This window comes from Myotis yumanensis, unplaced genomic scaffold (assembly GCF_028538775.1).
Source record: "Myotis yumanensis isolate MYYU_CA2020_CCGP unplaced genomic scaffold, mMyoYum1.0.hap1 SCAF_3, whole genome shotgun sequence".
Classification (NCBI taxonomy): Eukaryota; Metazoa; Chordata; class Mammalia; order Chiroptera; family Vespertilionidae; genus Myotis; species Myotis yumanensis.
The window spans coordinates 79567782-79595600 of record NW_027223754.1 but is presented as its reverse complement, the minus strand read 5'-3'; the positions used below and the strand labels follow the sequence as shown (position 1 = coordinate 79595600).

The 27819-nt window shown below is 39.6% G+C and overlaps 1 pseudogene; it reads right to left on the bottom strand.

Annotated features, from left to right (window-relative positions):
• Positions 1-777: 777 nt before the first annotated feature.
• Positions 778-27439, bottom strand: LOC139006219 (tigger transposable element-derived protein 1-like; annotated as a pseudogene).
• Between the last annotated feature and the right edge of the window lie 380 nt (positions 27440-27819).

Genomic DNA, 27819 nt, shown 5'->3' with positions numbered 1-27819 from the left:
GCACTGCCTCTCCAAGGGGAGTGGTGATGCTCGATCAGCATCGTGAATGTATTTCATGATCAGGAATGTCACCGGTTCAAATACAAACAATAATTTTATTATTTAAAAGGGATTATACCATGGAATGATGAAGGCCAACACCAGACAAAAGAAAATAATAAAAGCCAAAGTCACCCCAAACTTTAAAGTCTTAAAGAGATCAAAAAAGAAAGTACGCCATAAAAACACAGTAAGAACAGAAAAGAAAATGGACATATCCAGGAGTGCGGGGGAAATGATTTTTCCCCTTGGGACAGCGTGAGCCCTCTGCCTAGAAGGCCCTTGAGTTCGCCCCTTCATGGGCAGCTCCTCCTCAGACGCAGGAACCTGCATGGGGCCCAGGGAGGGTTCTTCTTCCTCTGCTGGTGGCGCCTCAGTTCTGTCCAGGGCTGGCCCTGGCTCCTCCACTGCAGCTGGAGAGGCGGCTGGAGCTGACAAGGGCTCTGAAGGTTCACACGCCTCCAGCTCTGCCTCTGGCTCCTCAGGTGGGACTCTCGGTGTTACAAGAGGAGCCTCATCTACCCCCTGGGCTGGTGCTGGAGTTGTGAGAGGAGGAAAAGTCACCCACATGCCAGTATTCCCTCTCGAACCCCAGACACAGAACACAGCTAGAGCCCAGGATCCCTCACAGGACATCCTCCCCGCCCAAAGTCCAGCAGGTGGGTGGTCTGAGGCCAGTCTCTGCTCCTGGCCAGGCTCTGGGGTGCTCTCTGTGTGTCTGGCCACAATCCCTCGCCATTAGCTCACATGGACCTCCCCACCCATTCCACCCCACCATCCCACCTTCTCACCCTGCGGCTCTGCCTCCCGAGCCTCCAGGTCTTCCCGCCTGCGCCTGGTGCGAGGGCCATAGCCACAGCACTGCAGGGCAAGGCTGACGATGGCCATCCGCCTGTGGGGACAGAGCCGCTTCGAGGTTGGAGGCTTCTGGGGCCTGGGTGGTTCTGGTGGAGGAGGCCTTCTCCCTGCCCCCGTGGGCCCTGGTTCCCCAGACGCCCAGGTGGCCACACTCACTTCAGGCCTGCTTTGGCCTGAAGTGGTGTGGCTCACCGGCCCGGCCCTGCTGGGCGTGGGGCGGTGGTCTTCACGGACCAGCTGCTGCTCCTCTTTGACCAGCTGAGACGTCTTCTTGGCCTGGCTTGGGGTCTGCAATGACAGTGACCGGCAGCTGACCGGGAGGACTCAAGCCTGGCCCTAGTCACTGCTGCTTCTGCCCACTGGACCTCCTGCTCCTGGATTGAGTCCAGCCCTGTGTCTACACAGACATCCACCGAGAGAAGATGAGACTCACCTCCAGGGCCCAGGATGGACCTCTGGCAGAGGGTGCCACCCACACTCCACGTCCACCCAGCTAGCCTTGACCTGGGGTGTGAACACGATTGGTCCTGACTCCCGAACCCAGCCTGTTCCTGTTCTGGACAGACCCTCCCCAGTGAATACTCCCTTCACGCCCCAGGCCCCAAACACACGGGGAGGGGACATAGGGCTGCTCAGTTGGGATCAGAGCGGTGGCCCGGCCCAAACCAAACCTCCCTGTGTTACCTCTTGACCCCGCCGGGAAAAGGGCCACAGGCGTCCTCTCCTCTGAGTGGGGCTCCGGTGGCGACCACGACTAAACACACTCTCATCGCTGCCTCTCTTGAGGCATCGGCCTCAGGACAAGGGCAGACAACACGAAAACATGGTGTCTTCTCCAATGTCTCTATCTGAGTGAGATGGGAGGGGCAGGGACAGAATGTGGCTGCCTGGTTACCTGGGTTCCAGGCTCAGGTGGGCTCCATTGTCATGAGGTGAGGTATGAGATGAACCTGCAGTCCTTTGGTGCACAGGATGATGCTCCAACCAACTGAGCCCTATCAGCAAATGGGTAAAATAAATGTTAAGAAATAGAAATTTTCAGATTTTTTATTTCATAACCACTTTTTCCCAGTGAAACTATTATTTTTTTTATAATACAATGTAACAGTTATTTTTATACAGGTATCTAATCTAATAAAAGGTAAACATGCAAGTTGTCCACATCTCTGCTACACCCAAACCACGCCCACCAGCCAATCAGAGCGACTATATGCAAATTAACCCAACCAAGATCGCAGCCAACAGCCATGGAGCTGGTGCAAGCAGGAAGCTTGGTTGCCCTTATGATGGAGTATGCCAAGCCTCCCACCTGCTCTGTCTGGCTCTGGTCTTTGCTCAAGGCAACAAAGTTTCAATTATAGAAGATAAATACTTCTCAGATACCTGCTTCCAGCCAGGCTCCACTGGGGTGTGGGGTACCAACTAGGTGGCGGGGTCAGTCTGGTCAAGGGGCCACTGGCGGTTTGCAAGCTGGCCATACCCCTGGCTTTGTCAGAAAGGATGCCCAGAATGACGTCCAGTAGACGTGCACTTTTTCCAATCTAATTAGCATATTACCCTTTTATTAGTATAGATTAATCTCTTACTGTGCCTTGTTTATAAATTTAACTTTACCGTCCTATCTAATAATAGACAAACATGGTAATTAACCTTACCTCTGACACGCTTCCCATTGGCTAATCAGGGCGATATGCAAATTAACTGCCAACCAAGATGGCGGCCAGCAGCCAGGCAGCTGACGTGAACAGGAGGCTTGCTTGTTCCAGTTATGGAGAAAGCCAAGGTTCCCCGCCTGCCGCTGCTGGCCTCTGAGCTGCACTCTAAGGAAAAATGCTACAATTTTAGAAGCTAAACAAACCCCAGAAACCTGCTTTCAGCCAGCCAGGCCACAGAGCTGGAGCTGCAACAGTTTTTCAATTATAGAAGCCAAACAGGGGGGAAAAAAAAGGACACATATGTAATACCCTTTGTAATGCTTTAAGCAATAAAAAAAAAAAAAAAAAAAAAAAGAAGCCAAACAAACCCAGATACCTGCTTTCAGCAGCCAAGGTCTCAGAGTTGGAGCTGAGCCTCAGAGCTAAAGCTGTCCCTCATTTCCATTGACAGCCATAGAAGGTAAGTAAATCCCAGAATAATAATAAAAAAAAAGAATAAAACAAGAGGTTGGGAACTTCAGTCACCCTCCAGCCTGAAAATGGCCCTCAGCTCCTCACCCAGACTGGCCAGGCACCCAAGCGGGACCCCCAGCCTGATCCAGGACACCCTTCAGGGCAAACTAGCCAGCCCCCACCCGTGCACCAGGCCTCTATCCTATACAGTAAAAGGGTAATATGCCTCCCAGCTTCGAGGCCTCCTGGCACCGGGATCAGCGGAGCCGCAAGGCCTCCTGGCATTGGGATCAGTGGAGCAGCTTGGCCTCACTGTCCCTGTGTCAAGCGGATCCACGAGGCCTCCTGGCCCCTGAAGCAGTGTGACAGGGGGCAGCACCCAAAACCCCTGATCGCCTTGTGTCTCTGTGTGTGACAGGGGTCGGGCCACAACCTCCCTATCTGCCCTGCTGTGTTTGTAACAGGGGAAGGTGCCCCTACCCCCTGATCAGCCTGCTCTGTGCTTGATAGGGGGGAGCTCCCCAACTCCCTGATCGGCCCTGGTCTGTGTGTGAGAGGGTGCGGCACCCCAATCTCCCCATGGGCCATGCTCTGTGTGTGATGGGGTGGAGCCGCAACCTCCCCATTGGCCCTGCCCTGAGTGTGACAGGGGGGAGTGCCCCAACCCCCGATTGGCCCTGCTCTGTGGGTGATAGGGGGTGGCGCCCCAAACCCCTGATCCACCCTGCTCTGTGTGTGACAGAGGGTGGTGCCCCAACTCTCCAATTGGCCCTGCTCTGAGCCTGACCAGGGACTGCACCTAGGGATTGGGCCTGCCCTCTGCCACTCGGGAGCGGGCCTAAGCCAGCAGGTCGTTATCTCCCGAGGGGTCCCAGACTTTGAGAGGGCAGAAGTGTGGCTGAGGGACACCCGCTAGTGCACAAATTTTTGTGCACCGGGCCTCTAGAATATATATATGAAAACAGTATATATGGGGCTCAGTATTATCCATGGTTTCAGGCAACCACTGGGTGTAGTGTTGAAATATATCTTCTGTGGATAAGGGGGGACTACCATATACTCTTTTTTAAAAAATAAATATAAGTGGGCATAGGACCTGAACAGAAACCTTTCCCAAGAAGACATATAAATGACCAACAAATGTATAAAAAATTGTTAAACTTCACAATCTATAATGGAAATGCAAATCAAAATCAAGAATTTTTTTAACCCTCACCCGTGGATAATTTTACATTGATTTTAGAGAGAGTGGAAGAAAGAGAGAAAGACAGAGAAAAACATCAGTGTGAGAGAAACACATTGATTGGTTGCCTTCTAAACATGCCCCAACCAAAGCCCAGGCCAGGGAGGAACCTGCAACCAAGGTATGTGTCCTTGACCACGATCGAGCCTAGGACCTTTCAGTCTGCAGGTTGAGGCTCTAACCACTGAGCAAAACTGGCCAGGGCCAAGATTTTTAAATAGATATCCAGAAAAGGTATTGGGTCATATGGTAGCTCTGTTTTTAAATTTTGAGGAACCTCCCTACTGTTTTTTATAGTGTTGTACCAGTTTGCATTCCACCAAAAGATTCTTCACATTTTCTCCAACACTTGTTATCATTTGTCTTATTGACAATAACCATTCTAAAAGGTATGAGGTTGTATCTCATTCTGATTTTGATTTGCATTTCCATTATAGATTGTGAAGTTTAACAATTTTTTATACATTTGTTGGTCATTTATATGTCTTCTTGGGAAAGGTTTCTGTTCAGGTCCTATGCCCACTTATATTTATTTTTTAAAATATAATTTTATTGATTTCAGAGAGGAAGGGAGAGGGAGAGATAGAAACATAGATGATGAGAGAGAATCATTGATAGGCTGCCTCCTGTACATCCTCCACTGGGGATTGAGCCCAAAAACCGGGCATGTGCCTTGAGTCCTAACTGGGAATTAAATCATAACCTGGTTTATAGATCAGCACTCAACTACTGAACCACACTGGCCAGGCCCTATGCCCACTTTTTAAATTAGACTTTTTTGTTGTTATATTTGATTTATAAGAATTCTTTATATATTTTGGATATTAGCCCCTTATCAGAGGTATTGTTTGCAAATATTATTGCCCCATTCATTTGGTTGCCTTTTTAATTTTGTTAGTGGTTTCTTTTTCTGTGATGTAGTCCTATTCATTTATTTTTTTGCTCTTATTTCTCTTGCCTTTGAATTCAAGTTCATAAAATCATCTTTGAGACCAAGGTCCCTATGTGTAATACTTATGTTATTTTCTACATATTTTATTGATTCAGGTTATATATTTAACTCTTTAATCCATTTTTAGTTCACTTTTGTGTATGATGTCAAATAGCAGTCAAATTTCATTCATTGACATGTGGCTTACCAATTTTCCCAACACCATTTATTAAAGAGGCTTTCTTGTCTCCATTGCATGTTTTTGGCTCCTTTGTTGAAAATTAGCTGTCTAGAGTGAAAAAAATGGCTGAGGTTTAGACAGACATGTTGTTGCCTTGTCCCGGAGCAGATAAGGGCCAGCAGCTGAAACGGCCAGTATTATTACTGCTACCATTTTACCATGTTTTTAAGTGTCATTTTATTTTCTCTTTATTTTATTTTGGGACTAGTGTTCCCCATTCTATTTTCATCATTCCTTTAGCATCATTTTCCTCTACCTCAATTTTGCCTCTGTGCTAAAACCCTCTTCCCACTTTTCCCCTTTTTTGTCCTGTTTCTCTTACCCTATTCCTGCTTTAGATTTTCCGTATTCTTTTTAGCCCCTGTCTAAATTTCACCCTACTTATATATCCCTTTTCCAATCACCTGCTCTAAATCCTTATATACCTCTCCCTTATCTTTCTTCACTATCCAGACTCTTTTTTTTTCTTTTTTCTCTATTGTTTTGTTGTTGTTTCCTTGATTGTTGAGTATATTGGAGTTTTTTTAAGGATTGTTTGTGAGGTTGTTCTGCTTTTTCTTTTTATTTTTCGGTTTACCACCCCCCCCCCCCCCCCCCGGTTATTTCTGTGCTTCTGTTTTCCCTTGCCTTGCTTGATATTATTGGTTGTTTGTAGTTTGTATTCACCTCCAGGGATCCGTTGCTGGAATTTGTTGAGATTAGTAGCAATTCTGTCGGAGTTTTCTCCTCATATGAATAGTCTCCTCCCCTCTTGTGCTTCATTCTCTCTTCTCTCTTACTTTTTTTTTCTGTTTTCTCTTCTATCTTTTTCTCTTCTTTCTTCCTTATCCCCCAACTCCCTTAGCTCGGGTGGACACCTTTATTTGGGGTTATTAACACAGTAAATACATTTGTGTTCAGTGCCTGGTACATTGTGCCTTGTTGGGTTGTATTTTGTGCCTTTAAATCAATGCAGCAGATCCAAGCAACAGCAACCTCCTGATCATCACACCCTCTGTCTGAGGAACAGTTGCTGTGTGTGAAGCCTCCCTCCACCAGCCAGAAGAGCCACCACAGCTGTTAACAGCACCCATCAGAGGACCTGCTACCAATGGCGGAGCAGCTGCTACCACAACGGCCCAAGGAGCAACCACAGCCCGAGGAGCCACTGCCACCCAGGGAGCAGCCACTGAACGACTCAATATCTATATATTTCAGTGAGATCAAACATGGGTAGACAAAGAAACCCCCAAAGGAAAGAAAAGGAGGACTCGCCAGAAAAGAAGCTGAGTGATACAGAGGCATGCAACATGACAGAAAAAGAATTCAGAATAAGGGTCTTAGAGGGTATAAACCGGATGGAGGAAAAAATCAACAACATATACAAGAAGCAAGAAGAAACAGATGAAAAAATAACTTAAGTAAGACACAAGAAGAAATGAAGAGCGATATAGCTGCAATAAAAAACACCATTGAAATTATCAACAGTAGACTAGGAGAAGTGGAGGATCGAATCAGTGAACTAGAAGACAAGAAAGCAAAACACACCTAAACTGTACTTCAATTGCAGAAAAAAATTAAAAGATAGGAGGAGAGTCTAAGGGAGCTTTGGGACAACATGAAACGAAACAGCTTATGAATAATAGAGGTGCCAGAACAACAGAAAGAGGAACAAGGCTTAGAAAACCTATTCGAAAATAATATCAGAAAACTTCCCTGAGGTGGGGAAGAAAAAAGTCACACAAGCACAGAGAGTCCCAAACAAGGTGAACCCAAAAAGGCCCACATCAAGACACATCATAATAACCATGGCAAATGTTCAGGACAAAGAGAGAATATTACAGGCTGCAAGAGAGAGATGGAAAGTTACATACAAGGGATCTCCAATTAGATAATTAAATAATTTCTCAACAGAAACACATAAGGCCAGAAAAGAATGGAAGGAAATTTACAAAGTGATGCAAAGCAAAGGACTGAATCCAAGAATACTCTATCCAGCCAGGCTATCATTCAAAATTGAGGGGGAAATAAGAAGCTTCACAGACAAAAAAAGGCTAAGGGAGTTTATCATCACCAAGCCAGCAATGCAAGAAATGCTAAACGGACTGGTGTAAAAAGATGAAATAAAAAGCTCAGAAAGAAAACAGCCACACAAAAAAAGAAATGGCTACAAACAAGTACCTTTCAATAATAACTTTAAATGTAAACGGACTAAATGCTCCAACCAAAAGACATCGAGTGGCTGAATGGATAAAAAATCATGACCCATACACTGTCTACAAGAGACCCACCTCATTATAAGGGACTCACACAGACTGAAAGTGAAGGTATGAAAAAATATCTTTCAGGAAAATGGAAATGAAAAGAAAGCTGGGGTAGCAATACTTATATAGGACAAAATAGATCTCAAAGTGAAGGCCATAACAAGAGATAAGAAAGGCCACTACATAATATTAAAGCGATCAATACAACAAGAAGATATAACCCTGGTAAACATATATGCACCCAATGCAGGAGCACCCAAATACATAAATAAAAAACTCCTGGAAGATATCAAAGGAGAGATCGACAACAATACAATCATAGTAGGGTACTTTAATACACCATTGACATCACTGGATAAATCCTCTAGACAAACAATCAGCAAAGAAACAGCAATCCTAAATGACTCACTAGATCAGAAGGACTTAGTTGACATCTTCAGAACACTTCACCCCAAAGCCACGGAATATACATTCCACTCAGATGCTCATGGGACAGATTCAAAAATAGACCACATATTGGGCCACAAGCAAAGTCTCCCCAAATTCAAGAGGATTGAAATCATACCAAGCATCTTCTCAGAACACAAGGGCATAATAGTAGAAATAAACTACAATAAAAACAACCCAAAACACTCAAACACTTGGAAGCTGAATAGCATGTTATTAAATATTGATTGGGTTACCAATGAGATCAAAGAAGAAATTAAAAACAGCCTGGAAACTAATGACAATGAAAACACAACAATCCAAAACCTATGGGACACAATGAAAGCAGTCCTGAGAGGGAAGTTTATAGCTCTACAGGCCTATCTCAAAAAACAAGGAAAAATGGTAGTAAATCATCTAACTCTACAACTCAAAGAATTAGAAAGGGAGCAACAAGAAAACCCCAGAGTGAGCAGAAGGAAGGAGATAATAAAGGTTAGAGCAGAAATAAATGACATAGAGACCAAAAAAAACAATACAGAAAATCAATGAAACCAAGAGCTGGTTCTTCGAAAGGATAAACAAGATTGACAAACCTCTAGCCAGGCTCACCAAGAAGCAAAGAGAGAGGACCCAAATAAAGAAAATCAGAAATGATAGAGGCGAAATAACAACAGACCCCACAGAAATACAAATGATTGTTAAAAAATACTATGTACAGCTCTACTCCAACAAACTAGACAACCTGGAGGAAATGGAAAAATTCCTTGAAAAATACAACATTCCAAAACTCAATCAGGAAGAATCTAAAAATTTCAATAGGACAATAACTATGGAAGAAATTGAAGCAGTCATCAAAAAGCTTTCAGCAAACAAAAGCCCAGGACCAGATGGCTTCCCAGGGGAGTTTTACCAAACATTCAAGGAAGAACTAAAACCTACCCTCCTCAGGCTACTACAAAAAATTCAAGAGGAAGGAACACTTCCAAGCTCATTCTATGAAGCCAGCATCACCCTCATACCAAAACCAGATAAAAACAACACAGTGAAAGAGAATTACAGGCCAATATCCCTCATGAACATAGATGCCAAAATCCTTAACAAAATCTCAGCAAATCGGATCCAGCAGTACATCAGAAATATCACACACCATGACCAAGTAGGATTTATCCCAGGGATGCAAATATGGTACAATGTAGGCAAATCAATAAACGTGATACATCACATAAACAAATTGAAAGAAAAAAACCACATGGTCATATCAATTGATGCAGAAAAAGCATTCGACAAAATCCAACACCCATTTTTGATAAAAACTCTCAGCAAGATGGGAATAGAAGGATCATACCTCAACATAATAAAAGCCATATATGACAGGCCCACAGCCAACATCATACACAATGGATAAAAACTAACACCATTTCCCCTAAGAACAGGAACAAGACAGGGATGCCCACTCTCACCACTCCTGTTCAACATAGTCCTGGAAGTATTAGCCATTGCAATTAGACAAGAAGAAGAAATAAAAGGCATCCAAATTGGAAAAGAGAAAGTAAAACTGTCCTTATTTGCAGATGACATGATACAATACATACAAAATCCTAGAGACTCCATCAAAAAGCTACTAGAATTAATACATGAATTTGGCAATGTAGCAGGATACAAAATTAACCCCAAGAAATCTGAGGCATTTCCATACACCAATACTGAACTTTCAGAAAGAGAGATTATAAAAACAATCCCATTTACCATCGCACCAAAAAAATTAAGCTACCTAGGAATAAACTTCACTAAAGAGGTAAAAGACCTCTACTCAGAAAACTACAGGATGTTGAAAAAAGCGATAGAGGAAGACATAAACAGATGGAAGAACATATCGTGTTCATGGATTGGTAGAATCAACATCATTAAAATGTCCATACTACCCAAAGCAATCTATAAATTCAACACAGTTCCCATTAAAATACCAACGGCATACTTCACAGATCTAGAATGTACTCTCCAAAAATTCATCTGGAATAAAAAAAGACCCCGAATAGCTGCAGCAATCCTGAGAAAGAACAAAGTAGGTGGGATCTCAATACCAGATATCAAGCTGTATTACAAAGCCACTGTTCTCAAAACTGCCTGGTACTGGCACAAGAACAGGCATATAGATCAATGGAATATAATAGAGAGCCCAGAAATTGGCCAGAACCAATATGCTCAATTAATATTTGACAAAGGAGGCAAGAATATACAATGGAGTCAAGATAGTCTCTTCAATAAATCATGTTGGGAAAATTGGACAGATATATGCAAGAAAATGAAACTAGACTACCATCTTACACCATACACAAGAATAAACTCAAAATGGATAAAGGACTTAAATGTACGACAGGAAACCATAAAAATTCTAGACGAATCCAAAGGCAACAAAATCTCAGACATATGCCGAAGCAATTTCTTCACTGATACAGCTCCTAGGGCAGTTGAAACTAAAGAGAAAATGAACAAATGGGACTACATCAAAATAAAAAGCTTCTGCACAGCAAAAGAAACCATCAACAAAACAACAAGAAAACCCATTGCATGGGAAAACATATTTGCCAACGTCATATCTGATAAGGGCCTAATCTCCAAAATTTATAGGGAACTCATACAACTTAACAAAAAGAAGATAAACAATCCAATCAAAAGAGGGGCAAAGGATCTAAATAGACACCTTTCAAAAGAGGACATTCAGAAAGCCAAGAGACATATGAAAACATGCTCAAAGTCACTAATCATCCAAGAGATGCAAATCAAAACAACAATGAGATACCATCTCACACCTGTCAGAATGGCTATCATCAACAAATCAACAAACGACAAGTGCTGGAGAGGATGTGGAGAAAAAGGAACACTTGTGCACTGCTGGTGGGAATGCAGACTGGTGCAGCCACTGTGGAAAACAGTATGGAGTTTCCTCAAAAAACTGGAAATGGAACTCCCATTTGACCCTGTGATCCCACTTCTAGGAATATATCCCAAGACACCAGAAACACCAATCAAAAAGGATATGTGCACCCATATGTTCATAGCAGCACAATTCACCATAGCTAAGATCTGGAAACAGCCTAAGTGCCCATCAGCAGATGAATGGATTATAAAACTGTGGTACATCTACACAATGGAATACTATGCTGCTGTAAAAAAGAAGGACTCTTACCATTTGCAATGGCATGGATGGAACTGGAGAGCATTATATTAAGTGAAATAAGCCAGTCAATGAAGGAAAAATACCACATGATCTCACTCATTCATAGATAATAATGACCATTATAAACTTTTAAACAATAATAGATATAGAGGCAGAGCTGCCTCAAACAGATTGTCAAACTGCAGCGGGAAGGCCGGGGAGTGTTGAGGGACAGGAGGGAGGGGGCTAAGAGATCAACAGAAGGAGCTTTAATGTGCAAACATTCATTTTTAAAATTAACTATGACACAAGAGATTCAGCCAAAGAAACACTAATAATTTTGAGTGTATTAAAAAACAGAGGTACTCATCTTTCTCTGACTTATCACATAATTTCACTTATATGTGGAATCTAATGAACATAATAAACTGACAAAATAGACCTAGAAACATGAAAGCATAGCACAACAGACTGATGAATCTCAGAGTGAAGTGTGTGTGTGAGGGGGGGAGGGAAATAAATTAACCAAAGTATTTATATGCATATGCATACATGCATAATCAAAAAGACAATAGTGGATTGAAAGCTTGGAGTGGGGGCGTGGTGATGGTGGTCAATGTGTACAAAAAAGAGAAATCTGTAATACTTTCAACAATAAAGAATTTTTAAAAGGTTTCCTGCAAAATAAAACAACAAAAATCAACACAGGTGTACTTGAGTTGTGTCTCCAACCCTGAAAATGTAATGAAAACATGTTTTAAGAGATGATACATAACATTTTGACTTAGGCAAAAATTTAATGTATTGTTAAAATATGCTAGTGGTGAAAGCTGTTTTGATTTCTACACTGATGAGTGCTGGCAGGCAATTTTCATGATATCCTCTTTTTGTCTTTTTTTGTTGACAAACGTGTTTTCTAAAAATCCTGGCATGCCATTGCATTGTGGTAATGACTAGATTCATTGATGTCATACACAATAGCACATGTACTAGTCAAGAAAGAGTTCTGAATTCATTTATTTAACTAATGAGATACATTAGCTGGACATTCAACAATTCTGCAAAATAGAAATTAAACTGATTCATCATTTACATATATTTGCAATATATGTTTAGAATAGATAAAATCTTTACTCTTGGTTATTAATTCTCTTTTGGAATTCAAGCCCCATTAACTAATTTAAAACTTGTGATATTTATTTTCAATTTTCATAAAAAATGGATTTTGATGCAAATTTTATCTAAATTATTTTGTGTAAATTACCCAGTCCCATTAGTTGAACATTTTAAACTCTTAATCTCTTCTTTTTCTAATGTGTAGAATGGGAATAGTAATGCTAGTGACAGCATAGAGTGTAGTGTGTATTAAATTAAGTATAAATAAGTGGATCAATATCTGGCATGTAAAAAAACCCAATAACTGCTAATGCTTGCTATTGTTATCATTAGCATCAATATTATCACTTTTATATAAGATAAAATGTTTCAATTTGTCTATAAAAACAGTTTATTATTTTTAGAGATAGACCAAATATTTGAAGGCAATACATTTATAAGAAAATGTTATTTCCCCCACTAATTATATTGGAGTTCCTTAGGCTATCAGATACACTACAAAATAGCTAGCAAGTGTTAACAAAGGAATGCTACTCTGATAGCAAGCAGTAGGGGCATCTAAACTGAACTGGCACATTTGGAGAAGGCTTCTCAAACAAAATGAATCATGTATTGAGTTCTGAAGCATAAGTAAAATTTACTCAAGAGACGTTAGAAGGTGGAGGGAACCCAGATAAAGGAAGTAGCATATGTAATGGTATAAAGGTTTGCGAAGGAGGTCATACTAGAGAATTTTAAGTCCAATGAAAGCACAAGTAATTCAAGAAACAGGTGAGAAAAAATACTATATTAAAAACATGAATGATAGAAATTGTATAGTAGATGAAAAATTGGAGGTTTAAATTTGTATTTCTATGATGACTAATTATGTTATACATTGTTTCATATGTGTATTGAACATTTATGTCTCTTCTTTTTTCAGTTATTTTTAACTAATTTGTCCAATTTTAAATTGGGTTGTATTTTTATAATATTGCATTGTATAATTTCTTTATATATACTGGATGCACATATTTTCAATTTGGGGTTTGCCAGTTTATTTTCTTATGGTGTACTTATGAGCAGAAATTATTAGTTTTGATATAGCCAATTGACTGTATATGTGTGAGTTTATATGGTCTGTCTAATAAATACTTTATTACAATCATGTAAATAGTTTCCTGTTTTCTTCTAGTTTATATGTTTCTAGATTTTATGTTTAGGTCTATGACCCATTTCAAATTAATTTTCATTTTTATGAGTAAAGAAGGGTTTGAGTTTATTTTTCTTCATTTATCTTTTATTTTTTAATTTTTAAAATATTTTTATTGTTGATAGTATTAAAGATATCTCCAATTTTCCCCCGTGCCCATGGGCTATCCATATCCTACATAATAAAAGGCTAATATGTTCAGTGTCCAACTGTTATTTCAACTGTTTGGCCAGTCACTATGTCACACACTGATAACCAATGGGGCAGATGATCTGATTGGTAGGTTAGCTTGCTGCTAGGGTCCGGCCTATCAGGACTGGGCGAGATAGGCCGGACATGCCCTGGAGCCCTCCAGCGGACCCTCCCTGGCCCTGATCTTGCACTGGTGGGGTCCCTTGGCCTGGCCCTCTCACAATCTGGGACCCCTTAGGGAATGTCTAAGAGCCGATTTTGGCCTGATCCCCACAAACCAGGCCGAGGGACCCCACCGGTGCATGAATCTGTGCACCAGGACTCTGGCAAGTATATAAGTTCTTTGGTTTATCTCTTCTTGTCCCCACAACCCCACTTCGAGGTATGTCAGTCTGTTATATACCTCCCTGCTTTGGGTCTTATTTTGTTGCTTAGTTCATTTTGTTCATTAGATTCTACAAATAAGTGAGATCAAGTGATATTTCTCTTTCTCGGTTTGGCTTATTTCACTTTGCATGTTTCCCAGGTCCATGCATGCTGTATCAATGGGTAAGAGATCCCTCTTTTTAACAGCTGCATAGTATTCCATATTGTAAATGTCCCACAGCTTTTTTATCCCCTCATCAACTGATGGGCACTAGGGCTTTCCAAATCTTAGCTATTGCATAATGCAGCTATGAACGTAAGGGGTGCATATATTCTTTATGTTTTTATTTTTAAATATAAATATTCAGTTGTTTTAACAACATTTGTTTAATGCATGCACATACACAGAGACACACACACTCCTTCCTCCTCCCTTTGAACTGACTTACTACTTTTCTGTTAAAAATTAAGTGACAATATATGTGTGGGTTGAGAATAACTATTCTGTTCCATTAATCCATGTGTTTATCTTTGGAGCAATACAGCACTGTTTGATATAGTAGCTTCACAGTAAGGCTTGAAATCAGGAAGTGTAAATCATTCAATACGGTCTTTGTGGTTTCAAAGGGTGACAGATTTCCTTAGATCTTTGTACTTCTTTTTCAATACTAAAATGAGTTTACTAATTTCCTTTTTAAAAGTCTACTGGGATTTTTGTTGTGATTTCAATGAATCTATACATCAATTTAGGGAGAATAGATATTTTTAAAATATCAAGTTTTGTAATCCATAATATGACAAACTTCTCCTTTTATTCATATATTCTTTAATTTCTCTTTGAAATGTTTTATCATTTCCAGGATAGAGATATTGCACATTTTTATTAAATTTAATTCGTTTTTTTTTTTTTTTTTTGTATTTTGGGGCTATAGTTGGTGCTTTTATTTTAATTTTAATTTCAACTCATTTATTGATCATATACTGAAAAAAATCAATTTTAATTAATCTTATAAAATTAAATTTTTCTAATTTCAGTTATGTCTAATGGTTATTTTGCATATTCCAAATTATTTTCAAGTATATAACTGCAGCTTTATTTTTTCTCTTCAATATTATGCTTTTAAAAATTCTTTTAGCTTCCTTATTTATTTGTTAAGATTTTCAGTACAATGTGGAATAGTAGAGGTATGCATCCTAGCATATATAATTGTCTTCTTTTTATTTCAGAGGGAAGTGCTCAAGGCTTTCCATCAATTGTGATATTAGCTGTTGATTTTTTATAGATGTCCTTTTGTCACATTGAGAAACTTCCCTCCTACTCTAGGTATAACGAAGTTTAAAATTGTTCTTATCATGAATAGGTGTTGATATTTTTCAGTTATTTTCTCTGTATGTATTTAAACTACACTTAATTGTGATAAATTATAATGATCGATCTTAAACTGTTAAATAAAACTTATATTCTTAGATTAACCCTACTTGGTCATGATATATTGCCCTTTTACATATATGTCTGTTATTTTACTATGTGTTTTTTTTTGTATAATGTCTTTAATCCATCAAGTGAGTTAGACTTATTCTCTCCTCTCTATCTTTGAAAAAATATTTATTTAAGGTTTGTATTATTTCTTCTAAAAATTATTAATGAAATTCACTTAAACATCTGGTTCTGGACTTTTTTTGTGGACAACAAGTATTTGAGTATGAATTCAAGATCTTTAATAAATAAAGTATTTAGGTATTTATTTCTACTTGTACCAATTTTGGCAAATAGTGTTTTCAGGAACTTTATTTCATTTGTCTAATTTATTGGCATAAAGTTTTCCTTAGCATTCTTTAATTATTTTATCTCTGATATTAGTAGGTTTGCCTTTCACTTCTGTATTTTTTTCTTTACAAATCTTGCTAGAAGTTTATTAGAATAATTACCTTAATTCAAAGGATCAGTCTTTGACAATGTGACTTTATCTACATTTGATCTACTTCCTATATCATTTATTTCCACTCATTTTTATTATTTCTAATTTCTACTTAATTTTATTTTCTTTCTTTTTCTAATTTCTTTAAAAATATTAGGCCATCTTCTACACTAATAAAAGAGAAACATGGTAATTGGCGTACAACCGCTACCCTTCCCATTGGCTAATCAGCGTATCCTTATGCAAATTAACTGTCAGCCAAGATGGCGGCCGGCAGCCATGCACTGAAGGGAGCAGGGAGGCTTGCTTCCTCCAGGAACTGCAGACTCCAACGTTCCCCGCCTCACTTGCCGGCCTCTCAACTGCAACTCTAAGCAACTATTACTATGTTGCAAATAAGAAGCTAAACAAAACCGGCTGTCAGTCAACCCCGGACCGCAACATTGTATCCATGTTTTCAGCAGCAAGGCCTCAGAGCTAAAGCTGGCCCAGAATAAAAAAAGAAAAAAGAAAACAAGGAGCAGTTGGGAGCTTTTAGTCAACTGCCAGCGGGAAAACAGCCCTCAGCCCCTCAGCCAGCCTGGCCAGGCACCCCAGTGGGGACCCCCACCCTGATCCAGGACACCCTTCAGGGCAAACCAGCCGGCCCCCACCCATGCACCAGGCCTCTATCCTATATAGTAAAAGGGGAATATGCCTCCCGGAACCAGGATCAGCAGAGCAGCGAGGCTCCCAGCACTGGGATCAGCGGAGCAGCAAGGCTCCCAGCACTGGGATCAGCGGAGCAGCAAGGCTCCCGGCACCAGGATCAGCGTGACAGGGGGCGGCGCCCAAACCTCCTGATCAGCCCTGCTCTGTGCCTGATGGGGGGGAGCTCCCCAATCCCCCGATTGCCCTTCGGCTCTGTGTGTGACAGGGTGCAGCGCACCAACCCCCTGATCGGCCCTGCTCTGTGTGTGACAGGGTAGAACCATAACCTCTCCATCGGCCCTGCCCTGAGTGTGACAGTGGTGGTGCCCCAACCCCCTGATCGGCCCTGTTCTGTGGGTAATAGAGGGTGGAGCCCCAATCCCCCTCCACAGGCCTTGCTCTGTGTGTGACAGGGTAGAGCCGTAACCTCCCCATTGGCCCTGCCCTGAGTGTGACAGGGTACAGCGCCCCAACCCCTTGATCCGCCCTGCTCTGTGTGTGACAGGGGGCGGTGTCCCAGCTCCCCTATCGGCCCTACTCTGTGAGTGACAGCGGGGAGCTCCTCAACCCCCTGATGGACCCTGCTCTGTTAGTGACAGGGGGCAGCGCCCCAACCCCCTGATTGGCCCTGCTCTGTGAGTGACAGGGGGCAGCGCCCCAACCCCCTGATCGGCCCTGCTCTGTGCATGACAGTGGGTGGCGCCGCAACCTCCCCATTGACCCTGCCTTGAGTGTAACAGGGGGCGGTGCCCCAACCCCCCAATCAGTCTATCCTGAGCGTGACTGAGGGTGGCATTGCAACCTCCCGATCCGCCCTGCTCTGTGCATGACAGGGGGAGGTGCCCCAACTCCCCAATCGGCCCTGCTCTGAGCCTGACTAGGGGCTGCACCTAGGGATTGGGCCTGCCCTCTGCCACCCGGGAGCAGGCCTAAGCCAGCAGGTCGTTATCTCCCGAGGGGTCCCAGACTCTGAGAGGGCACAGGCCGGGCTGGGGGACCCCCCCCCCCCCCGAGTGCACAAATTTTTGTGCACCGGGCTTCTAGTAGATATTATAATTTTTTTACAAAATACACATTTAAAGCTAAGAATTTTTCTCTAAGAACTCCTTTAAATCCATCTTAAAAATTTATGAGATACTTTCATTAAAATTCAAATTAAATTATTTTTAATATTTATCATGTCTTATTTGACATGTATTATTTAGATGTATGTTGTTTAATTTCTAAATGTTTGGGGAACTTTTAGATTTCTTCTATTGATCTATAATTTAATTCTTCTATTGTCACAGAACACATTTGTGTGATTCAAAGTATTTTAAATTTGTTTACAGTATTTTTTTTTTTCAGAAATATAGAGCCTATCTTGGAAAATGATCCATGTACACAAGAAAATAATTCTTATTCTGTTGTTGGGCTCAAGATTTTATAAATGCCCATTTGATCAATTTGGTGGATAGTATTATATTCTTACTAATTTTTTATGTATTTATTCTATCAATTACTGAGAGAAATTGTTGTATCTCCAAATATGATTGTGTATTTGTCTCTTTTTGCCTTTAGTTATATTTTTGACTCTTCCAATATAAGAAATGAAGCAATTGATTCTAATTTGAAAAAAAACAAAACAAAACAACTAACATGCAAATTTATGAAGATTTCATAGAACTTGCTTATACTAACTAGTTTTGGAACTTATAATTACTCTATTCTAGGGATCTTAAAATTTCAAAATCAAATAAAACATAAATATCCTATTTAGGAAAATGAAATAATTCATTAGATCTAGGAAATAGTATGAAACAGCATATTATATGCAAGAATCTAAAAAGGAAGTGAGTCAGTTTCAATATGAGTGACAAAAAGATCCTTAAAAATGGGGAAAATATTAAAATTATTAATTTTTACCAAATTTCTGTAAACAGTCTTTAAGATTGGGTGAATTATTTGAGGCAATTAAAATCATAATAGTTGGGTGAGTGATTTGGAGCAACTCAAATCAATAAGATGTCAATATCTTAGAAAATAAAATTTATTTTAGTGTGCTCAAATGATGTTTGTCTTGAAATAAGTAGAATGAATACACAAACTCACGTTCATATAAACACACCACATAAATAAGTCTTTCTAACTTAATAACCCACTCAGATTATCAAAATATTTTGGTCTCAGAATTAATTTCTAATGGATTCATTGTATGTTATATCTCACTCACTTAATCTCTGTTTACTTTATATTTGTACTTTGATAGGCCAAAATATTTGTGAAGAGTTAAAGCTTGGTATATTTGACCAGTCTCATATAAGTAGATAAATATATAGATGTATAGTAGTCTCTTTGTGTCTTACTTAATGGCTAAGCATTAACAGATAATTAGCACATTCATGAATGCTATTTCTATTTTCTACATTTTAGAGGATTTGTTGCTTGTCAACATGATTGTATCAATACTCTATGTTATAGAAATATAAGCCTCTGTATTTGGAAACTCTGTAAAAGAGTTCAGATTGTTGAAAGTATTACATAAGTCCCTTTTATTCTCCCATTGCCCTTTCATACCGCCCTCCCCTTCCCCAAGTCTTCACCACCCACTGCCTGTGTCCTTGGGTTATGCAAAAAAATAAAAACTAAATAAACCCAAGTATATGTTATCTATAAAAATAACCCTTTTTAAATGTAAACACAGATATGCTTAAATAAAACTACTTTTAAAAGATAAAAGAGTTCAGATCGTCAAATTTTCTAAATAGCAAAGAATACATTAGTATTTTAATGGCAAGTGTTTGCCCTTGTGTTTTTAAAAGAACACATTTGAAAACATTTCTTTTGTCTCTGAAAAAAGAAATCTGAACCCAATTTGAAACCTCAATTTCTTGTCAAGATGATAACTATAATCCTCAAAGGTTGGCATTGCTGTAAGTATTATGCAGAAGCTGATGTTAGTGATGTTGTACAGCATCCAAAATAGAATGTGGTCGCATCAATTGTCCTGAGAAAACAACCCTGACCACACTTTATCATTGGACCACTTTCTACTAACTGCCTCCTTGATTACTCAATGAATGTAGAGAGCAACTAGTGTGCTTCTTGTCAGTCAGTGTATCAGGGCTTCCATTATCTTTACATCAGTCTCTGCTCTCAAGAAGTTTGCTTTCCATAAGAGCAGAATGAAAAGCCTGCATTGGCCAATCCTGCCCATCCGAGCCCAACATTTCTGCAAGGTAAAGTATTATACTCATATGACCTATGAGAAAATTGGAGCTCTATAATATTAAATAACTTTATGTATACCAAATAGCGATGAACAGAAAAACCAAAATCAAGCTCAGCCCTCTCTGACTTTCATACTTGTGTCTTTTGCCTTCAGTGCTTCATGCCCTTGAGGGCTTGGATATGCAGTAAAGAATCTCCACTTTTTCACAGTCTTCTTTCAAGGGAAGACAAATTCTATCTTTTCTGTGAGGATGGCTGCTGATCTTTGCACTCAACCTTCTGAGGCAGACAGTGATGCCATCTTTGTTGTGATAACTGCCGGCTTCATTAAACCCTAGATCTCCAGGCTTGGGAAGGTCCCCAGAAGACCCTTCCTTGTACAATTAAGGGACACAAGCTTAGTGGAGCAAAGACTCCACAGAGCCTGGAACTGAACATATTTACTAAACTCCCAGGAACATGCTCTTTCCATCATACCATGCCATACTTCCTTGGATGTGTTATCTATGCTCTTCCATTTCCTGGATCTTTTTTTTTTTTCAGTTTCTATATCCTTTTTTTTTATTGTCTAAGGTTTTACATTTGTCTCCTTTTTCCCCGATTGACCCCTCCCCAGCCATTCCCACCCCAGGCAAGCCCCCACTGCCCCAGTGTCTGTGTCTATTGGTTATGCTAATATGCATGCATACAAGTCTTTTGTTTGCTCTCTAACTCCCCTCACCACCCCTGCCATTTGTCTCTGGATCTATTTTTTTTCATCAATTTATGTTGATCATTATATCCCACAAATAAGTGAGATCATGTGATATTTATTTTTCTCCGAATGGCTTATTTCGCTTAGCATAATGATCACCAGTTCCATCCATGCTGTTGCAAATGGTAAGAGTTCCTTCTTTTTTAAAGCGGCGTAGTATTCCATTGTGTAGATGTACCACTGTTTTCTAATCCACTCATCTGCTGATGGGCACTTAGGCTGTTTCCAAATCTTAGCTATGGTAAATTGTGTTGCTATGAACATAGGGGTGCATATATCCTTTCTGATTGGTGTTTCTGGTTTCTTGGGAAATAGTCCTAGAAGTGGGATCAATGGGTCAAATGGGAGTTCCACTTTTAACTTTTGGAGGAAATTCCATACTGTTTTCCACAGTGGCTGCACCAGTCTGTATTCCCACCAGCAGTGCACGAGGGTTCCTTTTTCTCCGCATCCTCGCCAGGACTTGTTGTTTGTTGATTTTTGATGATAGCCATTCTGACAGGTGTGAGATGGTACCTCATTGTTGTTTAGTATTCATTAAAATAATATAGGCTTTGCTGTAAATGCCACCAGTCTGTTATATTGCTACACTTTTTCCTATGAGGGAAGTGATAGCAAGGTAGGCATAATCTGATTTTTAATCATTGCTTACATGTCATGGATTGTTTATACATAATAATTCTGGTTAGCAAGGTCTGCGTATTCTCTATGATTAGTCTAGTATATACATCTAAACAGAGATGTCAGCTTTTATAAAGTTAGTTACATGGGTTTATTCTTTTTTTCTATTGATTTTTTACAGAGAGGAAGGAAGAGGGATAGAGAGTCAGAAACATCGATGAGAGAGAAACATGGATCACCTGCCTCCTGCACACCTCCCACTGGGGATGTGCCTGCAACCAAGGCAAATGCCCCTGACCGGAACCGAACCTGGGACCCTTCAGTCCGCAGGCCGACGCTCTATCCACTGAGCCAAACCGGCTACAGCTACATGGGTCTATTCTTAAAGGACACTGTAGATTGTTTCAGCTTAATTTTTAACACTATCCCCACTTTGCTTATTATAAAAATTGCCTGGAGAATGTGTTTAGTTTTTACATAATTTGGAATTTTTTTATTATGAATTTTTTGCTTCTGCAAAATTCTTACTGTGATTAAAAAAAATAAGTATTTCTAAATATTTTCATTGGCTCTCAATTTTACTGATATCTCAACGAAGATCAATAACTAAAAGAGAACAATGCTTTTCTATGAATTACAAGAAAAAAAGAAAGATGCTCCTTTATATTTTTTAAAGAAGATCCTCCCTCTGGGTTGACAAGTTCCAAACCTAGTCTGGCAGGGACCATGATTTGACTCTTGAGCCCAGGCTGGATTTAAAACCCCACTCCTTCCTTTGGTCAGGTTGTCTCTTTACAACATCATACTAGAGGTATATTCTCAGTCATGTGAATTAATCAAGAATCATTTGGTAATTAATGTGAAGGGCCTGTCTCTATATGATGTATTTTACATAAAGGAAACATAGGAAATGGTCAGGACCAGGGATATGATAACTATATTCAAAAAATATCTTGAGAGACCAGCTTTTGTATAGTCCAGACCCTACTTTGGTCATCAGTACACATATATGATTTAGATTTGTGTGACACTGACTCCTTTGGTCATCAGTCACTAAGGATGTATATGATTTGTATAGGCATATGCATTACCAGATTTATTTGACACTGACTCCCTATGATTTCACATTGGATTTATTTGATGTGTCACTGTTTTGTCACCTTTTCTAAGATGATGCTTTCACTGCCACTATTTTGGAAGAGTGTTAGGAAAACAACAAGTCTGATCTTAAATGAATTTGGATGATAGTCACATAAAAGATAAATAATTGTCACAATTCCATTGTATTTTTCAGAAAGTTTTCAAAAGACTTAATACTTAATGACTACCCAAGCATTTTTAAATACTTTGGTAAGAGCAGCGGTTTCTATTTATCAATTCAGTTTGGATACTATCTCTAAAAATGCGTAAGTAATTTAGTACACTTGATATAGTTTCTAAAAGATTATTCTAAGTGAAGATTACATTATTCATTAAGATTCTTGGAGTTATGGTTCATATAAAAACAAGCCTTAAAAGGATGGAAGGTAGCATCATACATTTTTCTGATCTCAGAGAAAGTGAATGAAAGCATGAAAATGTGTAAGACATTATTTATTGTTATGTGAATGTGAAATATTTGCATCTTTGGCATTCTTAATAGCATTACATGTGTAGATTTTTGTTTTAATTGTCCTTCTGTATATTAGAAAGGACTAGTGGTGTCTATTACCTTTGCCCTGTCAGTGAAACTTTATGGCCCTATGAATTGCTCCTATATCAGACTGCCATAGAACTTCCTGTATAATTCCTAAGAAGTAATGTACTCCTAAAAATTGAACTAAGATTTAAAAACCTGGGAACTCATTTAAAATCTGTCACTTACTAGTAAAGTAAACTTTAAAAATTTACAACCTTTATGAGGCTCACATTTCCATCTATAAGTTGGGGCAAGAGATACTTACTTCGGCTTCCTTCCTTACGGTCAGTTGTTAGGAATAAATGAGTAATATATGAAAGTATTTTAAAGCTGTGAAGTCCTATGCAGAAAGAACATGTAATTATTTTTTAAGTCTACCATGTACTTTGACTTCTGCTTATTGACATCATGTCTCATACATCGAAAGTGGACAGTCAAAACACACTTCTGAATATCACCTTTTAGCCAATTAACTTTCATTATCAATTGTTAACCAAGTAAATCATGCTAAACATTTCCTACTGTATTGATTCCAAGTTTGTCATACTGTTGTCCAAGACTTGATATCTAGGGTCATGCTTCTGGCACTGGCAGTAAGTGACCCCTTGTGAAAGGCTGATTATAGCTCCCCCTATCTGCAAGACTTGGATTTGGTCCATTTTATCCACTGATGTATCTCAAGCACCTAATACAGTAATTAGCTCATATAAGCTCTCAATAAATACTTGCTGAATGACTGAAAGAACTTCTCCCCTGTAATACTGAAAACACCTGAGCACGAATGGGAAAATGTGGTAAGCCATCCTTGCATAGTATTTAAAACAAAGGTTTGTGCTCATTAGGTTGCTCTTTTCTCCAATCCTCTCAGCATAAACTGTTTTATGCTATACTTCCAAGGAAATGCAAGTACACTAAGCACTTTCAAAACATTTATATACAGATAGAATTTATGCCTCAAGGTTTAAAAACAACTCAGTGAAGTCCAAGGGAACAAACAGAACATAAGTTTCTCTCCAATGCCTTTTCCATCATTGAGATCTTACATTTGTTTGTACTATTTTTATTAGTAGGAATTCTCTGCACATAATGAAAATTTCCTATGATGCAAACAGTTAGCAGGTAATGTTTCTACCTTCAGTGCTCTAGATATCTCTCCAATTTTTTCCTGTCTTGCAATTTGCTCTTTTCCTGAACTATACATCTTGGTTGCTATTCATATTGGTATCTACACTAATAAAAGGATAATATGCTAATTATCTTCTGGTCATCCAGTCCTCCTTACGGATAAAGCCACAATGGCAGGAGCTAAGGCAGAGGCAGTTAGGGGTGATCAGGCCAGCAGGGGAAGGTGATTAGGAGTGATCAGGCCAGCAGGGGAGGGCAGTTAGGGACAATCAGGCAGGCAGGCAGAGAGGTTAGGAATAGTCAGGCAGGCAGGCAGAGGTGGTTAAGGGCAATCAGGCAGGTGAGCTGTTAGGAGCCAGCAGTCCCAGATTGTAAGAGGGATGTCTATCTGCCTGTTTAGACCCGACCCCACAGGGATCGGGCCTAAACAGGCAGACAGACATCCCCTGAGGGTCCCGTATTGGAGAGGGTACACCTTGAGCTAAGGGACTCCCCCCCCTCCCCCGGGCACAAATTTTGTGCACCGGGCCTCTAGTATATATAAATTTTTAATGACCATAGTAACATATTAATCCATTATATAGTCATACATAATCTAACTGATAATCACTTGACCATTATTATCATTTTAATATTTTACTACCACAATATTGAGATAAATATTCTTATTCAAATGTCTTTCTTTTAAAATATATTTTTATTGATTTTCAGAGAGGAAGGGAGAGGGAGAGAGAGATAGCAACATCAATGATGAGAGAGAATCTTTGATCAGCTGCCTCCTGCATGCTCCACACAGGGGATCGAGCCTGCAACCCAGGCATGTGCCCTTGACCAGAATTGAACCTAGGACCCTCCATCCACTGAGCCAAATAGGCTAGGGCTTATCCAAATGTCTTATGCTAAATTGTGAAAATACCTGCAAGATATAGTAAAAACGGAATGAGTATATCAAATGTTCTATATGAGTTTTATTTGGCTACTTAAAAACAAATTATAAGCATACCTAAAAGATATTGTAGGTTTGATTCCAGACTACCACAATAAAGTGAATATCAAAATAAAGTGAGACATACAAATTTTTTGGTATCCCAGAGCATATAAAAGTTATGATTGTAATATACTGTGGTTTATTAAGTGTGCAATAGCATTATATCTTAAAAAACCCCACAATGGACATACCTTAATTAAAAAGTACCTTATTGCTAATGCATGCCAACCATCATCTGAGTCTTCAGCAAGTTATAATCTTTTTGCTGGTGGAGGGACTTGCCTTGTTGTTGATAGCTTTTGACTGATCAGTTTGTTGTTGCTGAAGGTTGGCGTGGTAATGTCTTAAAATAAGACAACAATGAAGTGCCGGGGTTCTTGTTTCAGCATTATGAAGCGTTCAGGAAATCTGGAGAAGGGGCTGTGTATATATTAAATAGTCCAGAAACAAAATATAATTTTGAAAGGCATTTGGGGGTCAGAGGAGCTTAGTTTAAAGGAAACTAAGATCTCCTTGACTCAGGACCCCATGCTTTTTATTAACACAAATTGTCCTGAAGCGAGGCAGAGATATACACTTTAAAAGGGTCAGAGTTTCCTATACAGAGTCCATTGTCAGACTGGGGAGAATTAGCCTATGGATGTTCAGGTGTTTGGCCAGTAGGAGGCAATAACATGTAGATTAAGATGTCCAAAGCTGTCTGGCAGCAAACAATCAATTTAATGTATCCTATTCAGGTTTGGAGAAATGCCATCAGCCATGCCCAGATTCAGCCCTGCTGTCATGCTGGAATTGGCTTCCAGCAATGAAGTTTCCCACATCTGTTGACTTTTTCTTTTAGAAACTATTTCTCTGAGTATGCAATGCTCTTTGATAGCATTTACCCACAGTGAAACCTCTTTCAAAATTGGGGTCACTACTTTATCAACTAAGTTTATCTAATATTCTAAATCCTTTGTTGTCATTTCAACAATCTTTATAGCATCTTCACCAGGAGTACATTCCATCTCAAGAAACTGCTTTCTTTGCTCATTCTTTAGAAGCAACTTTTCATCCATTAAAGTTTGATCATGGGATTGCAGCAATTCAGTCACATCTTCTGGCTCTACATCTAGTTCTATTGTTATTGCCACCACAGCTGCAGTTACTTCCTTCACTGAAGACTTGAACCCCTCAAAGTCATCCATGAAAGTTGAAATCAACTTCTCCAAATCTCATGCTAACGTTGATATTGAGTTTTTTCCCATGAATCACAAATGTTCTTGATGGCATCTTGAATGGTGATTCCTTTCCAGAAGGATTTCAATTCATTTTGCTCAGCTTTATCAGCTAAATCACTTCTTGTAACTATAGCCTTACAAATATATATTTTTAAGTAATAAGTCATGTAAGTTAAAATTACTCCTTGCTCCATGACTTGCAGAATAAATGTTGCATTTGAAACCATTAAAAATAAACAAAAAACATTAATCTTGTAGTAATCTCCGTCATAGCTCATAGGTGACCAAAACATTGTCAATAAGGAGTAATATTTTGAAAGGAATCTTTGTTTTCCAAGCAAAGATCTCAACAGTGTGCTTAAAATATTCAGTAAACCATGTTGTAAATGTATGTACTCTTATCCTGGCAGTGAGGTTCCATTTCTAGACCACAAGCAAAATAGATTTAGCAGAATTCAGAGCCCTAGAATTTTCTGAATGGTAAATGACCACTGATTTCAACTTAGTCCGCTGCTGAATTAGCCCCTAACATGGGAGTCAGCCTTTCCTTTAAAGTCTTGAAGCCAGGCATTGAATTCTGTGTAGCTATGAAAGTCCTGGATGGCATCTTCTACCAACATTAGGCTGTTTTGTCTACATTGAAAACATGTTGTTTAGTGGAGCCACTTTCATTAACTTCCTTGTCTAGATCTTCTGAATCACTTGCTGCAGCTTCTACATCAGCATTTGCTGTTTCACCTTGACCTTTTATGTTATGGAGATTTCTTCTTTCATTAAACCTAATGAACCAACTTCTGCTAGCTTCAAACTTTTCTTCTGTAACTTTATCACCTCTCAGCCTTCATAGTATTAAAGAGAGATAGAGTTCTGGATTAGACTTTGGCTTAAGGTTATGTTGGGGCTAGTTTGATCTTCTATTCAGATCACTAAAACTTTCTCCTTATCAACAATAATGTCATTTCACGTTCTTATCATTTGTGTGTTCACTTGAGCAACAAAATTAATTTTCTTCAATAACCTTTCTTTTGCATTCACAAGTTGGCTAATTATTTGGCACAAGAGGCCTAGATTTCAGCCTACTTTGCCTTTTGACATGCCTTCTTCAATAAGCTTAATATTTTTTAGGTTTTAAGTTAAAGCCAGAAACTTCTGGGAGCCGGTCCATCCTTGCTGTTTCAAGGGACCTGGCATATATAGCATACTGTTCTTAATATGTTTGCTCCCTTTAGCGCCATGTGTTTTAACCAAGGATGCCAGGTCCCTTGAAACAGCAAGGATGGACCGGCTCCCAGCAAGAAACATGTAACTCTTCCTTTCACTTGAACACATAGAGGCTGTTGCAGGTTTATTAAGTGGTTTAATTCTAATATTGTTGTGTCTCGGGGAATAGAAAGGCCAGAGAAGAGGAAAAAAGATGGGGGGAAAGAGATGGGGGAACAGCTGGTCAGTGGAACTGCCAGAACATACATGATTATCTGTTATGTTTGCTGGCCTATATG